This window comes from Hypomesus transpacificus, chromosome 22 (assembly GCF_021917145.1).
Source record: "Hypomesus transpacificus isolate Combined female chromosome 22, fHypTra1, whole genome shotgun sequence".
Classification (NCBI taxonomy): domain Eukaryota; kingdom Metazoa; phylum Chordata; class Actinopteri; order Osmeriformes; family Osmeridae; genus Hypomesus; species Hypomesus transpacificus.
Genome location: NC_061081.1, coordinates 11,809,650 through 11,827,753, shown reverse-complemented (window position 1 = coordinate 11,827,753; position 18,104 = coordinate 11,809,650).

The window sequence follows — 18,104 nt, the reverse complement described above, 5'->3', positions numbered from 1 at the left end:
TAGATTAAAGGAGAAAGGATGGATGGAGTCCCCCAGGGGAGAGGGAAAGAGGACAAGAGGGAGAGAGAGAGAGAGAGAGAGACAGAGAGAGACAGAGACAGAGGGAGAGAGACAGAGGGAGAGAGAGAGAGAGAGACAGAGAGAGACAGAGAGAGACAGAGACAGAGGGAGAGAGACAGAGGGAGAGAGACAGAGGGAGAGAGACAGAGGGAGAGAGAGAGAGACAGAGAGAGAGACAGAGAGAGACAGAGGGAGAGAGACAGAGGGAGAGAGACAGAGGGAGAGAGACAGAGGGAGACAGAGGGAGAGAGAGAGAGAGAGAGAGAGAGAGAGAGAGAGAGAGAGAGAGAGACAGAGGGAGAGAGACAGAGGGAGAGAGACAGAGGGAGAGAGACAGAGGGAGAGAGACAGAGGGAGAGAGACAGAGGGAGAGAGACAGAGGGAGAGAGAGAGAAAGGGTCTGTGTTCCATCAGTGCTGTGACTCATGAGATGCAGATCTCAGACCCCCTGGTGCTTGGCTGAGATGCTGCTCTGCTGCTCTGGGCAGTCACACTTGTCACCCTGCCTTGTGGCCATGGCCGTCACCGAGAAAAGAGTCTGTCAGCACTTCTCATATCTCAAAGCTGATAGTGGGGCCATTTATGACCAGAAACACCAGAAACATTAACCGAGGAAGAGTGTCAATCTTCTTGTGGACAAATCATATCAGCTATTATAAAATACAACATTTAAAAAAGATTCTCAGTCCTTCTGTTCTGAGTCATGAGGCCCCAGATGCAGCAGAAGCTGGTTAAACAACTCCAGCCACAACTTTACCCTGGTCTGGGAGACGGTCTGAGGACAGCAAAGCCCTCCTGCTAGTTTCAGTGTCTTTGTGTGTTCCATCCTTCAGTGCTTTAGTTGACTGTAACAATAACTCAATCCTTCAGTGCTTTAGTTGACTGTAACAATAACTCAATCCCTCAGTGCTTTAGTTGACTGTAACAATAACTCAATCCTTCAGTGCTTTAGTTGACTGTAACAATAACTCAATCCTTCAGTGCTTTAGTTGACTGTAACAATAACTCAATCCTTCAGTGCTTTAGTTGACTGTAACAATAACTCAATCCTTCAGTGCTTTAGTTGACTGTAACAATAACTCAATCCTTCAGTGCTTTAGTTGACTGTAACAATAACTCAATCCTTCAGTGCTTTAGTTGACTGTAACAATAACTCAATCCTTCAGTGCTTTAGTTGACTGTAACAATAACTCAATCCTTCAGTGCTTTAGTTGACTGTAACAATAACTCATAATGATAACGAGCAGGTGAGGAGTAATGACGGGATGAAAGGCGGACGAGAAGCGTGGTGATGGTTGCCACGGAGAACCGTTGATTGGTGTGACGTCTACGTGCCCTGCTAATCGTTCAGTCGGCAGTTTAGTGTTAGGGTCCTCTAACCTCACAACCTGCACCACAGTCTGACTCCACTAACCTGCTTGTTGGCACCCATCATATTGGTCATTACCCTGGGGTCTGCACACCACGTCATGAGAGAGGTTTCACAATCAACCAATCAGAAGGAAGGGTTGTCACCAGGACAAAAACCATCACTGGATCAGAGATCATTCTCTCATATCCGTTGACATTTAAGAATAGCGTAAAAAAACGTAATAATAGTAATTTTGTTACAAAGCCAGCTCTGAGGTCCTCCCTGTCACACCTCGGTTCTTCTACCTCAGAGCACATGACAACATCCGAGGACTGTTATTGGTCCTTTGGGTGAAGGAGGAAAGAAGGTGTCTCATTACTCCTCTCTGTCCCACGGGGACAGGAAGGTGTCTAATGAAGACAGCGTCAACGCATCTGAAAGGATCAGAAACCATAACCACAGCTGTCTGATCTCTTTGTGATCAATATCAACACGCTCACCTCTAGCCCAGTCTCCAGTCCTCTCATCAACACGTCCTATCGATTTCTGCTGAAGCAGGTAAACGTTTTCACGAGAGACAGAGAGAGAGAGAGAGAGAGAGAGAGAGAGAGAGAGAGAGAGAGAGAGAGAGAGAGAGAGAGAGAGAGAGAGAGAGAGAGAGAGAGAGAGAGAGAGAGAGCAGGGGTAGAATAGGTCTGTGTGTGTGTGAGAGAGAAAGAGTAGGTTATGTGTGTATGCATGTATAGGTGTGTGTGGGTACCTCTACAGTATAGGGTGTACATGTCTGGTCTGGTCAGTCCACTTATGGAGTGACAAGAGTGTGGGGACCCTCCAGGCTGACTCCAGGCTTTGACACCACTGACTGGCTGATGTTCAAGGAGGCAGCAGATGGTATATGGGCACATAATGGGACATAAACAAATACACAGACACTGTTTCCAGCTACATCCAACACTGCATTGATGACGTCGTCCCCAAGAAGGTTGTCCGGTCTTTCCCCAATCAGAAGCCCTGGGTTCCTGGTGCCGCCCCCTGGGCCAGCCTGAGAGCACAGTCTGTTGCTTCTAACTCTGGGGACCCTGATCCGTACAGGAAGCCCAGATACGACCTTCTGAAGGCCATCAAAGCAGCGAAAAGGGCTTCCAGGACCAAGGTGGAGTCCAGCTACCATGGCTCTGACCCCAGACGCATGTGGAGTGGACTAACCCTAAGCCAGTACAGACTACAAAGGGAGAGGCTACACTGCCGTGCAAAGGCAAAAGACCTTCAACTTCAACTTTGTCCCAAAATTTTTTTGGGAACAGTTAAGGTCTGCTTTATCATGTGGCCAAATATCTTGAATTAATTCTTCTGTTTTTCGGAGAAAATAGTGTGTTGTCTTCACCGTAACCAAAAGCCTGCTTTGGCTTTAGAGAAGCCAATGCAGAATGCCGTAACACAAGTTACGGTAGTACACTATAGTCTTTGGTAAGTGGTCATGCCAAGGCAAAATCCAGGAACTTCCGTTTCTTCGCTAACTTAGTTGCTTATCATGATATAAACTCTGTATATTATAAGCCTATGTAACATACACGTGGTTAACTGTCACAAGACTCGTGTTTTTGATTGAACTGCCAGGGTAGGATACTCACGAAGGACTCATGTTTGCGCACGGACCAAGCTTGCGCCCTTAAAATAGCTTCTGAATAACGCACCATTGACTTTAGACTACGTTTTTCCTGGTCAGTGGCGGAATTGTTTTACTGAAACTACAAAATAGCACCAGGGAACGTTTGTGCTGGAACATGCCTCCTTTTTTCGCTGAACCGCCCCCCGGAGCTCAAAGTCATTCCCTAATTTACCGACGTGTGTCTGTGGAGGGAAAAGTCCGCTTTGCGTCGAGTGCAAACTAGGAATGATACTTGCGTCGTTGACAAAGTCAATTGTGCTGGGTGCAAGATAGGGCCATTAACCTTAAACTTGGGTGTTTGTGTGCGTGTGTGTGTGTGTATGTGTGTGTGTTTGTATGTGTGTGTGTACGTGTGTGTGTGTGTGTGCAAGTGTGTGTGTGTGTGTGTGCAAGCACATATACACACATACGCACACACACACAGACATACATTGTATAACACATATCTCATTGCCCGCCCTGTACACTAACACAGACCCCTGTAACCTTTTACATGGGACACCTACACACTCTAATAAGCTTGCAAAATACACACGCACACACACACGTACACACACACACACATGCAAACACACACACGTACACACACAGGGAAGGTCACCTTCTCTGGCTTCGTTAGAGACTGCTGCTTTATTACAGCTGACAGATGTGCCCATACATCACCTGGTGGAGATAGGAGTTCAAAAACAAACCCAGCACACACACATACACACACACCTGGCCCAACACTGCACCACTACCACATGTAGGGACATACACACACCTGGCCCAACACTGCACCACTACCACATGTAGGGCAGATCCTCCCCTGGGAGCATCCAGCCATGCTGAGGAAAAGCCTTCTGAAACTCAGCCAGCTAGCTGACACAACAACTGAGTAATCAGGAAAGGAGGAGAGAAGAGGTAAGAGGAGGAGAAGACAGGAGGAGACAGGAGGAGGAGATGGAAGGAGACAGTAGGAGGAGACAGGAGGAGACAAAAGGAGACAGGAGGAGACAGGAGGAGGAGACAGGAGGAGACAGGAGGAGGAGAAGACAGGAGGAGACAGGAAAGGACAAGAGGAGACAGGAGGAGGAGACAGGAGGAGGAGACGGGAGGAGACAAGAGGAGACAAGAGGAGACAGGAGGAGACAAGAGGAGGAGACAGGAAGAGGAGACAGGAGGAGACAGGAGGAGACAGGAGGAGGAGACAGGAAAGGACAAGAGGAGACAAGAGGAGACAGGAGGAGACAGGAGGAGGAGACAGGAGGAGACAAGAGGAGACAAGACAGGAGGAGGAGACAGGAGGAGGAGACAGGAGGAGACAGGAGGAGACAGGAGGAGGAGACAGGAGGAGACAGGAGGAGGAGACAGGAGGAGAAGACGGGAAGATAGAGATTGAGAGACAGGGAGAAAGTAAGCGAGAAGGAGAGACAGTAAAACAGAGAGAAAGGGAGCGAGAGAGGGAGAAGGAGGGAGGGAGAAGGAGAGACAGACAGGGAAGAGTCTTGATCACCCTTCTGTTCCATCTGTTCGGGTGCTTTTGTATATCCATAATCACTGAGAAAGGGATCAAGGGGTGAGAGGAAAGAGAGAGTCAGCGAGACAAGAGAGGAATAAACGAGGAAGAGAGAGAAGAGGGAGAGAGAGAAGAGTGAGAGAGAGAAGAGGGAAAGAGAGATAAACGAGGAAGAGAGAGATAAACGAGGAAGAGACAGAAGAGGGAGAGAGACATAAACGAGGAAGAGAGAGAAGAGGGAGAGAGAGAGATAAACGAGGAAGAGAGAGAAGAGGGAGAGAGAGATGAACGAGGAAGAGAGAGAAGAGTGAGAGAGAGAAGAGGGAAAGAGAGATAAACGAGGAAGAGAGAGAAGAGTGAGAGAGATAAAAAGGAAGAGAGAGAAGCAAAAGAAGAGGGAGTGAGAAAAGAGGGAGAGAGATGGGGTAGGAGGCAGAGGCCAGAGAGCGGAGGGAAGGAGGGACTGGAGAGGAGGGAAGGAGAAGGGACGAGGGAAGGAGGGACTGGAGAGGAGGGAAGGAGAAGGGACGAGGGAAGGAGGGAAGGAGGGAAGGAGGGAAAAAATGCTGACTTAAAGAGAGATTCATTACCACTTGAGCACTGGGTCTTGTGTGACCAATGTAGTTTTCAAGGAGACCTGTGAGGGACTCCTAATTCCAAACTGAACAACATGATGATGTGATCGGTAAACAGTCATTAACATCTCGTCCCCCATCACACTAGGACTGGCAGCAGATCACCATCAGAAGGGGGCTTGTTTGTTATTCAAAAGATTATTTAGATAGCTGTACTGGTTTCTGCCTAAGCTGTGTGTGACTGTGTGTGTGTGTGTGTGTGTTGAATGTGTGACTTTGTGTGTCTGAGTGTGTGTGTGTGTGATGAGGTGATGCGTTGAGTGTGATGTTAACTAGGTCAGTGCTTAGAAAGGCTCACAAGACACGGTCATGGCTTGAAGAAAACACATTTCAAGAAGGTTTTAGCTGGTGTGTAAATGACCTTATATAGCTCCAGAAAATACAGATATATAGCTCACAAAAAGACAAAGGCTTAAACAGATGTAGAGCCCATGAAATCGTGCCCAGAAAAAAATAGATTTTTTGATGCCTGACAGTTTGTCATCTAATTTCTCCTACCAGAAGATAATTTAATATTTTCAATAACCAACGGACTCATTAAAAGGAAGATAAATGACCTCACTGTTAATGAACACTGCCTCTCCCTGGAATTCAGTTCTGCTCCTGTATGTGATTCATCTCTCTCTGAGAACTAAATCAATAGATAAAATCTATGCAAACCTGAATGTCAAAAAAACTCTGATTACACAAGCAGATCATCAGTTTTGACATCTAACAGTAACCCTACCTCATCTCTCACAGTGAGAGATATTTTCACCCCAAACAAAACAATGTTTCCTTTTCTATTTATATTTAAAATCACATTTTGAATCATCCAGCCTCCAAGTCAGGTATACATCTATAAACCAACAGCCGAACACATCCAACTCATTACATTTAGTCATTTAGCAGACCTCCTTATCCAAAGCGACTTACAGTAAGTGAAACTCAATAAGCTCAAGACCTAATTAGCTTGAACTAGGAGGACTGGTTCCCCTTACAACCAATCACATCACACCAGGCTTCTAGTAGTTCCCCTTACAACCAATCAGATCACATCAGACAGGTGTTCCCCCTAGTCTAGTGTATCAGCCTGCCCATTGACATTTGACACAGTGCACACACACATACACACACAAACATCAACAACAACATTACAATTTTGTGTACAATATTGATCAAGCCGTGTTACTGTCCTCGTTACCATGGTTATGAAAAGAATAAGGAAGAGGAAATGGAGGAGGAGGGGTTGGAGGAGGAGGAGGAGGGAGGAGGAGGGGAGAGGAGGAGCAGGTGGAGCAGGAGGAGGAGAGGAGGAGGAGGATGGACACGGTTACAGAAAGACAGAAGGACATGGTCTGGTGGCCAAATTCCTTACATCCCCTCTGGGAGGCGCCGCAACTGCAGTGTATGACGGCGCAATAGCAGAGTGTGTGTGTGTTTGTGAGTGTGTGTGTGCAGGGATGTGTGCGCCTGTGTGTATGTGTGTGTTTTCCTGACAGCAGTAGGAAGTGTCCGAGGTACCCAGTGGCAAAACTGAACCTATTCTTCTTCCTGTCTCGCAACAACAAATACTGACATTTACAGGAAGTGGCAGGCTCGCTGCAAAGTCTCCTGGAATCATCCTATTACAGCCTGGGTGGAGAAAGACACCGTTTACTGCCTATTATCAACCACAGCAGTCCAGCTAACAACAGCACTTCCCTGCAGGCAGTGGAACACATGGGGCCATTTCTGTAGTTTGAACTGATAGGTTTTAACTAATAGCTTCTATCGTCTAACAAGTTGTCAGAGGATAAATTATGTCAAAGCAGAAATGTCACTTCACGGGGATACTTTTTCAGAACTAAAGCTTCTATTTCTAAATCCCTCGTTTCAACTTCAGATTTTAAAATAGACTCTAGATGAATTGAACACTTTAATTAAAGGATGGTTAAAGGAACAGGCTCGACTTGAACTAATTTTTTCTTTCTCTCCAAGATTTCAACAAAGGCTGAGTCAAGTTCAGACCAACGGCTACATTTCACCCCTCAGACTTCCCTAAGCACCAAGCAGCACCCCTCAGACCTCCCTAAGAGCACCAAGCAGCACCCCTCAGACCTCCCTAAGAGCACCAAGCAGCACCCCTCAGACCTCCCTAAGCACCAAGCAGCACCCCTCAGACCTCCCTAAGCACCAAGCAGCACCCCTCAGACCTCCCTAAGAGCACCAAGCAGCACCCCTCAGACCTCCCCAAGCACCAAGCAGCACCCCTCAGACCTCCCTAAGAGCACCAAGCAGCACCCCTCAGACCTCCCTAAGAGCACCAAGCAGCACCCCTCAGACCTCCCCAAGCACCAAGCAGCACCCCTCAGACCTCCCTAAGAGCACCAAGCAGCACCCCTCAGACCTCCCTAAGAGCACCAAGCAGCACCCCTCAGACCTCCCCAAGCACCAAGCAGCACCCCTCAGACCTCCCCAAGCACCAAGCAGCACCCCTCAGACCTCCCTAAGAGCACCAAGCAGCACCCCTCAGACCTCCCTAAGAGCACCAAGCAGCACCCCTCAGACCTCCCCAAGCACCAAGCAGCACCCCTCAGACCTCCCTAAGAGCACCAAGCAGCACCCCTCAGACCTCCCTAAGCACCAAGCAGCACCCCTCAGACCTCCCTAAGAGCACCAAGCAGCACCCCTCAGACCTCCCTAAGCACCAAGCAGCACCCCTCAGACCTCCCCAAGCACCAAGCAGCACCCCTCAGACCTCCCTAAGAGCACCAAGCAGCACCCCTCAGACCTCCCCAAGCACCAACCAGCACCCCTCAGACCTCCCCAAGCACCTAACGATATTCTGGAAACGGTCGACAGTGAATTAAGGCGACAGAAATGTATGGATTTATGCTTGACCTTGTTTTTGGTTTAATATAAAACTGAAGAGAACAAAGATTTGAGGAGAGCACCTAAGATGCACACAGACCCACACAGAAACAAACACTGCAGAGATTTAGTATATAAAGAAGAAAAAAAATTGAAGAAAAAAAACCAAGATATCAATCTTATAAATTTGAGCTAAATTCACCCGTTAATAAATAACACAAATGCAACCACTGCACTGAAAAGTCAATCTTGATTTTATGTTGTTTAGTACAAGATTCTGTAAAAGGTAAGGAGTGATTTTCTGACAGTGACTCCCACCCAAGGGCCAGAGCCATGGATGATACTGTGCAGATCTGGGTCAAATACTATTTGAAAGTATTTCAGTGCTTGCTTGTGCCAAATAAGTGGTCAGAGTTTTAGGATAAGCCCAGTTCTTCCATTGGAGTAGGTAGGGTCAGTCAAGATCAGATATCTCAACTGATGTTTAAACAGCATTTCGACACTGCTATTGTTGCACCAGACCACACTTTATAGAGGAAGAAACTAACACATGCATTTCACTAACAACATTATTATTATTATTATTATTGCCATTTCTCATTTTAAATACTGGTAGAACGTGTACTCTCTCTCTTAGCATTTCAGTATAATCTATTTCTAAAAAATATGTTTTTTTTGACAGTTTTACCTTTTCATTTTTTTAGTTATTTTTTTAACTGTTAGCTTATCCTCCTTATCCAACCCCATCATGTCATCCTTGTCCAACCCCATCATGTCCTCCTTGTCCAACCCCATCATGTCCTCCTTGTCCAACCCCAGCCTGTCCTCCTTGTCCAACCCCAGCCTGTCTAAGAGGACTGTGTACCAAGACGTTTATCTGGCACGAGCGTGTCTGAGGGCTGTGCCGTCCACCCAGCAGGACTTGAGGAGCAGAGAACACAGGGCAGTTGTGGTGGCATCTTGTCATGTTGCATCGCCTCACTCCAGAACAGCGGAGGGGGGAGGGCGGGCGCAGCAGTTGGGCCGGCGGACGTTCTGCAGTAGCGACCTGAAGACGTTGTGCTGCCGCCTCTTGTGTTTCCTGCGCCCAGCCGGGGGAGAGTCCACGGCAGAGATGGACTTCCTGAGCGAGGTCTGGACCAGAATCTTCTTCTCCTGCTCCTTGATCTTGCACTGCAGGTGGCTCTGGATGGCAAATCCGAGGGATTCTGGGTCAACAGACGCCCCGTACACCTCCCAGGTCATCCCCTGTTCATCCCACACCACCTCGTGAACGTTCTTCCCTTTCTGTTTCTTATCCTCCTCTTCCTCCTCCTCCTTCTTCTTCTCAGGCACAAGTTTCTGTTTTCCCCCTTTTCCCAACTTTCCCGGCTTTCGCGTTTTTCCCTCCTCTTTTGCTGCGGTCTTCCCTGCCAGTGGCCCTCTACTCTGGGTCTTCTTGTCATGGTTCTTGTCCTCGGCCCGGCTCGTCTTGTGTTCTGGCGCCTCCTCCTTCGTTGTGGTCCCTGGAGCCTGGGAGAGAGCGTGGCGGCCGACTGAAGCAGCAACAGAGGTCTGGGTGGTCTGGGTGGTTTGGGTGGTCTGGGACGATGGCCGTATGTTTGCAGCTGATTGTGGGGATTGTAAACCTGAGGCAGAAGATTTAACTGCGTCTCCGTCAGCCGACTCTGTCGTCACGGCAGCCGTCTCCGTCACCTTGTTGCCCTGGGATACCGTCGCTGGCTGACTTCGGCTGCAGGTGTCGATGTTGATCTGGTAGACCGGCTGCAGAGGGGGGAGTGGAGCTTTCTGGATGTTGCATAGAGCTGAGCCTGAGTCCTTGGGCTTGGCCCCAAGCCTGGCTTCCCCCTGCAGGGGACCTGGCCTCTCCCCAGCCTCCAGACTGCCCAGCCTCTCACACCCAGAGGCAACCGCCAGGCCCATGTGGATCTGGGTGGAGATGCCGTCGGTCTGCAACACCACTGCCAGGTTCTCTCTTGGGGCGGCACCCCCGCCAGGCCTGTGGGGGCTGGTCAGGGGCAGCAGGCTGGGGCTGGTGGCGACCGCCCGGCTGCAGACCTGGGCCACGGCCTGCACCTCCACACTGTGCCTGCAGGGGGCAGCGGCGGGGGAGGTCATGGTGCCAGTCTCCCTGTAGAGAGGAGCCTCCAGCGGGGCTGAGGCCAGGGGGGGCGCTGGTGGGGGGCTGGCGCCCGCTGGCACAGCCCCACAGGCGGGTTGGATGTGTGGATGCCTGGGTGGGGTGGAGGTGGAAGGGGTGGGGGTGGAAGGGGTGGGGGTGGAAGGGGTAGGGGTGGAAGGGGTGGGGGTGCCAGTGGTGGAGGTAGGGGTGGGGGTGGAGGTGGGGGAATCGCTCTGCAGCGACGTGCTCTTAAGACGGCTGTCAGAAGACGTGTCAGGGGGTTTCGAACCAGAGGCCTTCTGATTTGTGCGCCCTTCTGCGGAGGCTGTCTCGTTCTCCGATGATAGGACGGCCATTGCCTTGGGCATCGTGTTGGAGGGAGCCGCAGTCCCCTGGGTGGTGTCTTCCGTAGGCGGGTCCTCCTGGGGAGGGAAGGGAAAGCCCAGGCCAGTGCTGGCTGGAGCTGCGAGCAGGGAGCACTGTAGAGAGGGGACTGGGGGGGCCGGGCCAAGACAGGAAGGGGTTGTGGTAGCGGCATGGCTCTCTCTACACTGCAGGCGTGGTGGGGAGGTCGACCCAGAGCCCTTTGCAGCTTCACACCTCTGTCCTCCAGAACATGGGGGTCTGGAGTTACGTGTCGGGCTGGGCATGTCATTATGGGATGGAGGAGGTGGCGCTGTTGCTGCGGCTACGTCTTTATTGCCGTCCCCTACTGCTGACGTGTCTGTAGTCGCTGACAACGGTGAAACCTCTGTGGTCTCCCTCCCCTCCCCTCCCTCTCCCCTCCCCCTCTCCTCCCCCTCCCTGAACAATTTCTCTCTGCAGTCATTTGTTTCGGCTTTGTCAATCTTTGACTCCGTAACGGCAGACGACAGGTCAGACATGCGGATCACTTCTCTCTCCCTCTCCCCCTCCCTCTCCCCCTCCCTCTTTTCCCTCTCCTCTTTCCTCTCCTCTTTCCTCTCCTCTTTCCTCTCCTCTTTCCTCTCCTCCTTTCTCCTCTCCCTCTCCCTCTCCCTCTCCCTCTCCCTCTCCCTCTCCCTCTCCCTCTCCCTCTCCCTCTCCCTCTCCCTCCCCTCCCTCTCCTCCTTCTCCCTCTCCTCCTTCTCCCTCTCCTCCTTCTCCCTCTCCTCCTTCTTCCCCTCCCTCTCCCTCTCCCTCTCCCTCTCCTCCTTCTCCCCCTCCCTCTCCCCCTCCCTCTCCCTACCCTCCCTCTTCTCCTTCCCGTGCGTCAGCTCTGTCAGGTTGGTGTTGTCAGCCCTGTGATCCTCTCCTCCCTCCTTCACACTTCCACGTAACAGGGCCAGCTCTGGCGTTCTTCTCTCTGCACCAATCACAGGCTCTGGCTCTGCACCAATCACAGGCTTCCCCAAGTGACCGTTGGCAGGGAGGGGCGTGTGAGGCCCACCACCTCCCCCGGCCTCAGCCAAAACTCCGGAGATGGCATTGGTCGTTGTTTTAGGCATGCTTGATGTGACATATACATTAGCCTGGGTGTGTCCAGTGGTGGGTGTGGAGGAGTGGAGGCTGGGGGGAGGCTGGGAGGGGTGGAGGCTGGGGGGAGGCTGGGAGGAGTGGAGGCTAGGGGGAGGCTGGGAGGAGTGGAGGCTGGAGGGAGGCTGGGAGGGGTGGAGGCTGGTGGAAGGAGTGGTGGGGTGGAGGCTGGAGGGAGGCTGAGAGGAGTGGAGGCTGGACGGAGGCTGGGAGGAGTGGAGGCTGGGGGGAGGCTGGGAGGGGTGGAGGCTGGACGGAGGCTGGGAGGGGTGGAGGCTGGAGGGAGGCTGGGAGGGGTGGAGGCTGGAGGGAGGCTGGGAGGGGTGGAGGCTGGGGGGAGGCTGGTTGAGGTTCAGGTTTGGTTCTTTAGCCCAGTTGGCGTTGGTCTCCTGGTTCTCCTGGTCCAGAGCTTCCCTCCCAGTCACCTGAGGAACCATCTGGACGGTGACCGTTCGTTTTGGGTTTGTTCCCATGGTGTGTAATGTCACTTCCTGTATGACACGTCTGTTTCCTGCTGGGACCGCAGTGTTGAACACAGGTGTGTAGGATCCTCCGCAGGCTGTGCTAGTGGTTCCCTACAAACACAGAAACTGTATTAGTGTCAGTCAGAATACACATGCACTGTATTAGTGTCAGTCAGAATACACATGCACTGTATTAGTGTCAGTCAGAATACACATGCACTGTATTAGTGTCAGTCAGAATACACATGCACTGTATTAGTGTCAGTCAGAATACACATGCACTGTATTAGTGTCAGTCAGAATACACATGCACTGTATTAGTGTCAGTCAGAATACACATGCACTGTATTAGTGTCAGTCAGAATACACATGCACTGTATTAGTGTCAGTCAGAATACACATGCACTGTATTAGTGTCAGTCAGAATACACATGCACTGTATTAGTGTCAGTCAGAATACACAGTTTGTTGCAGGTGTAACTCTTAGATCATTCTTGATATTTTCTATTCTCGTCCATTGCAAGACAATGGACATTGAAAACAAGGAAAACCACAAGGGCACCTGAAAGATATATCACCCTCTTGGTGTCCCAACCATAACTACAACAACAAAAAACATTAACAGACATTATTCAAAGTCAAGTTTGTCCTCCTGTCCAAGACAGACTATAGGGAAGCACTGACACCATCTGAGTTCAAATGAAATCAAAAGGGCAACCCTCGCTTCGTCATGACAATGCCCTTGCTTCGTCATGACAACACCCTCGCTTCGTCATGACAACGTCATTCGTCACCATCAACAACTGTTAAGAACAACTGTATGAAAATTGAATTTGAAAATCTGAATATCTAGATAATACAAAGTTCCAGTCAACTCTAGTGCAGTCCATGTAATGCTAATAATCAGGAGACGACCACACAGACCTCTGCATCCTTTAACTACCTCAGACCTCTGCATCCTTTAACTACCTCACAGACCTCTGCATCCTTTAACTACCTCACAGACCTCTGCATTCTTTAACTACCTCACAGACCTCTGCATCCTTTAACTACCTCACAGACCTCTGCATCCTTTAACTACCTCACAGACCTCTGCATCCTTTAACTACCTCACAGACCTCTGCATCCTTTAACTACCTCACAGACCTATGCATCCTTTAACTACCTCACAGACCTCTGCATCCTTAAACTACCTCACAGACCTCTGCATCTTTTAACTACGTCACAGACCTCTGCATCCTTTAACTACCTCACAGACCTCTGCATCCTTTAACTACCTCACAGACCTCTGCATCCTTTAACTACCTCAGACCTCTGCATCCTTTAACTACCTCACAGACCTCTGCATCCTTTAACTACCTCACAGACCTCTGCATCCTTTAACTACCTCACAGACCTCTGCATCCTTTAACTACCTCACAGACCTCTGCATCCTTTAACTACCTCACAGACCTCTGCATCCTTTAACTACCTCACAGACCTCTGCATCCTTTAACTACCTCACAGACCTCTGCATCCTTTAACTACCTCATAGACCTCTGCATCCTTTAACTACCACACAGACCTCTGCATCCTTTAACTACCTCAGACCTCTGCATCCTTTAACTACCTCACAGACCTCTGCATCCTTTAACTACCTCACAGACCTCTGCATCCTTTAACTACTTCACAGACCTCTGCATCCTGTCATATTACTCTTTACCTTTTTCTTCATATCTGCTAGTTACTCTAACTCTTACTTAAAAGGTGTTCTGTGGCAGCATGTGGGATTGTATAATTATTTTAAGCACAGGAGACACCGAAAATGCCACGTATTTACTCAAAACACAAAACTTTCTTTTCTTAACTAAAGGTCTCTGAAATAGATTGGAGGGATGCACAGCATGGAACATAGTCAAGGTGTTCTTATTTCAACATATTATAATATATATAAAAAAACATTTTATACACTTGGGCTAAAAACAAAAGCCCTGTTTTAAGCCTGACTGAATGTATTGTGTTGAAACTGGAACCGAGGATCTTGTTCCTTAACAAACTAGCTCTCTTCTTTGACGCTAACCGGACTCGAAAGTCACAATCTCTCTTTGGGGTTGCAGGTTTGTAACCCTTCACAGTGAATCTCCTTTAATGTAGGCCAACGGCTGCCTTTTCAAAAAGACATCTCTGGCACCAGACAGAGCGCAGGAGTGTATGGCTGTAGCCCGCTGCTCAGAATCAGATTCATCACTGACATTTAGTCATTTAGCAGACGCTCTTATCCAGAGCGACTTATAGTAAGTGCAGTGACATTCCCCCGAGGCAAGTAGGGTGAAGTGCCTTGCCCAAGGACACAACGTCATTTGGCACGGCCAGGAATCAAACTTGTGACCTTCAGATTACTAGCCCGATTCCCTAACCGCTCAGCCACTTGACTCCGATCAAACGAAAACCTGCTAACAGTGATGCCTCTGCAGCACCTGCTGCTCCCAGGAGAGTGATGTGTGTTAGGGTTAGGGTGATGTGTGTTAGGGTTAGGGTGGGTTAGGGTTAGGGTGATGTGTGTTAGGGTGGGTTAGGGTGATGTGTGACCAGTCAGACATGGAAGTAGCGAGGTGTGTTCTTTTGAGTAGCACTTAGGTGAAGCACCTGAACATCTACAGGGAGATATGTCAGCCCTGCTTCTCTCTCTCTCTCTCTCTCTCTCTCTCTCTCTCTCTGCTGCTCCCCTCTTTCTCTCGCTCTGCTCTGCTCCCCTCTCTCTCCCCCTAACCCCCTCTCTCTCTCTCTCTCTCTCCTGCTCCCCTCTTTCTCTCGCTCTGCTCCCCTCTCTCTCCCCCTAACCCCCTCTCTCTCTCTCTCTCTCTCTCTCTCTCTTCCTCCCTCTTTCTCTCGCTCTGCTCTGCTCCCCTCTCTCTCCCCCTAACCCCCTCTCTCTCTGCCCTCCAGACCCTCTATGAAGGTTGTTTTTAACTTTCTTTCTTTCTTATTGTCTCCCTCCCCCCTCCCCATTTCTCTGTCTCTGTCTCTCTCTCCCTTTCTGTATCTCTCCTTTTCATTCTCTCCTCTCTCACTATATGTCTCCCTCTCTCCCTCTCTGTCTGCATCTCTCCCCCTCTCTTCCCCTCTCTCTATGTCTCTCTCTATGTGTCTCCCCCTCTCTCTATGTCTCTCTCTATGTGTCTCTCCCTCTCTCCCCCCCTCTCTCTCTATATGTCTCTCTCCCTCTCTTTCTATTTATCTCTCTCTCCCTCTCTTTCCCCCTCTCTCTCTCCCTCTCTCTATGTCTCTCTCTCTTCCCCTCTCTCTCTGTCTCTCTCCCTTTCTTTCTGTCTCATCCAGGAAGGAAGTCCAATCTAATCTGGCTCCATCGGAAGTGTGAAATGACCCCCCACACCAACACTCACACACCAACACACCCACCCACCCTCCCTCCACCCACCCTCCCTCCCCCCTCCCTCCCTCCACCCACCCTCCCTCCACCCTCCCCCCGCCCGCCCGCCCGACATCCCCCCGCCCCCCGCCCGCCCAACATCCCCCCGCCCTCCGCCTCCCCCCCCCCGCCCCCCCCCTCCTCCTTAACCCTAACCCTCCGCCTCCCCCCCCCCCGCCCCCCTCCTCCTTAACCCTAACCCTCCGCCTCCCTAACCCTAAAGTCATTCTTCAATGACCCCCTCCCCTGGCGATGCACGGCTGCAATAACTGAACACAGCAGATTGGATGATGTGTTCCTGCACGCCTCCTTGTCTAACTGGCCCCCTGCCTCTAACCCACCTGAGAACAACGCTGCTTCATACTGGGGCTTCTACTGCCCTAGAAAGCAACACAGCTCATTTCACCGCTAGGGTTTCACTGCTACTGTCAGACATGACCATGTATCTATCATGAGATGCAGACCCACACATAGTGTATCTTTATCCAGGGCTGAAGGATGACCTAAAGCTATTCATGTAATCACTGACCAGGGATGTAAGCAATCAGGCTTTCTGAAGTCTTTTGCTTATGTTGTTCAATAGAGTAGGTCTGAAGAAATCTTAAAGGACTTAAATCAACGCATTGATTAGAGAGCATCCATTGGACGGGTGTTGTGCAATGTCATTGGCAACATTTGTCAAATAGGCTCTTGGAAATATAAATTCAGGACTTGCAGGTTCCATTCATATTTGAATGGTTTCCGTTAGAGTCGACCTCTTTTCTGGGGTGAACTCATGTCTCCTCTTCCGTCAAGGTCTCGACTGCAATTAAACATCCGATGACCAAACAATTATGACATTCAATTTACCGAATGTAAAATCGAATACAGCCTGTTTTACGGACATGCAGCTAGCATTACGAACTAAGAACGACTAAAATGTAATGACTCCGGGTAAAGATCGTCAACATCTTGGTAATTATGATGGATTCATACCTCAGCCCATCCCACCTTTTGCAACATGGGAATTTAATGGAAACCGGTATTTAACGGAGGGATTTGACCTTGCGGACGAATTTATCATATTACACCCATAGGATCATATTTATTTTCAAGAGTGAACGGAAAAGGAATCCTACCTTCAACTGCGTTGTCTCCGTCTCATGTCATTTGTGTTTTAATTGCTGTGCGGTTTGGGCCACCACTCCGTGTCGGTGAGCGTCTCGACAGAATATCAATGAAAGAATTCGAAGCGGGTGTCGGTGATGTAAAGCCACGCCTTCTTTTCGAAGACGGAATATGGGTCCGGTCTAAATGATAATTGGGTCATGCATGCTCTAATGATTTTGCAGACAGGGAAGCGTAGATTCGGTAACGTAACCGACCCATGACTGAGTGCTATGACTCATATTTGTCCAGACGACTCCTTGAGCGGTCCATTCGTCCAGCTTTCATATTAAACTTGCTTCACGCTTTACCAAAGCGACACGGCGCGCGCTCGCACATCGTTCTGTCACCTCTCTTTCCCCCCCCCACCCCCCGGCGCGCTTTCGCGGTCTCCCGGGGGATGCCCCACACCGCATTGTTGTTTTGCCGGTGTGCGGTTACAAAGAAAAACGTTATAGCGGGACATTACTCATCTCAACTGGGGGAAATAGCGGATCAAGAGGTCTAACTATCAGAGGTTTAACTAGCCTATCAAACGGTGTCATCACAGCCTGCTGCTAGACCCTCGTGCACCGGAGCGTCTCTCGTCCTGTAAAATCTACTGCAATGCTGGTTGAATTGGCACTTTTTTCAAAACAGCCAGCAGTCAATGCAGCGCGCTGTGTGTCTTTATAAAAAGGAATCCAGCCCATTCTTAGACTATTTCTGCCCATATAGTGCCTATATGTGGGCTTAGGCTATATTAAAAAACACATTGGACGCAGCGCAGATTTTATTTCGCACACACAAAATATTTATTCTCTGTACCACAGCAATAGCAATCCTTAATGTTGTCATAACATCTTTGGTATAAACATTTGAAGGAATTTTAAAGCAGTTCTCGTGTCTGAGTTGACAACAGAGTTAATGAACGAACACATAAAAGTCCTTTGACGGGATTGTGTTGACGGTGTTTTGCAGGACAACCTGTAGGCTATTTAAGTGCTGTCTGACTGAATCGTAACTGACTCAGTAACCGTGTGTGATTGACCTGACCCACGCAGCGCCATGGCCGTGGGGACCCAGCGGTTGAAAAGATAGAGGGAGCGCTTCCTGAGTAGTGTGCTTAATTAGTATACCTAGGTTATAACAGGTCGTTTTGAGTGGTTCTACGGGCGCTTTTAATACATTGTCAGGCATAAAGCAGAGACAATTAGCCAAGCTCTATCCACAACAAACGTAGTAGGCCTAAAAATAGGAGTTTTCAAGCTTACTTCCTTATTTGTCCTAAAACTTGACGAAATCATATTTCAAATCCACAAAGATTGTCTGCATCTGTTGACATATATCTTTTTGTGGTACACAGTTAATATTTTACTAATATTTCATATTGAGATGAAACAGTCAGTTGCAGTTGCGGGTGACACATCGGATTCCACTCAATT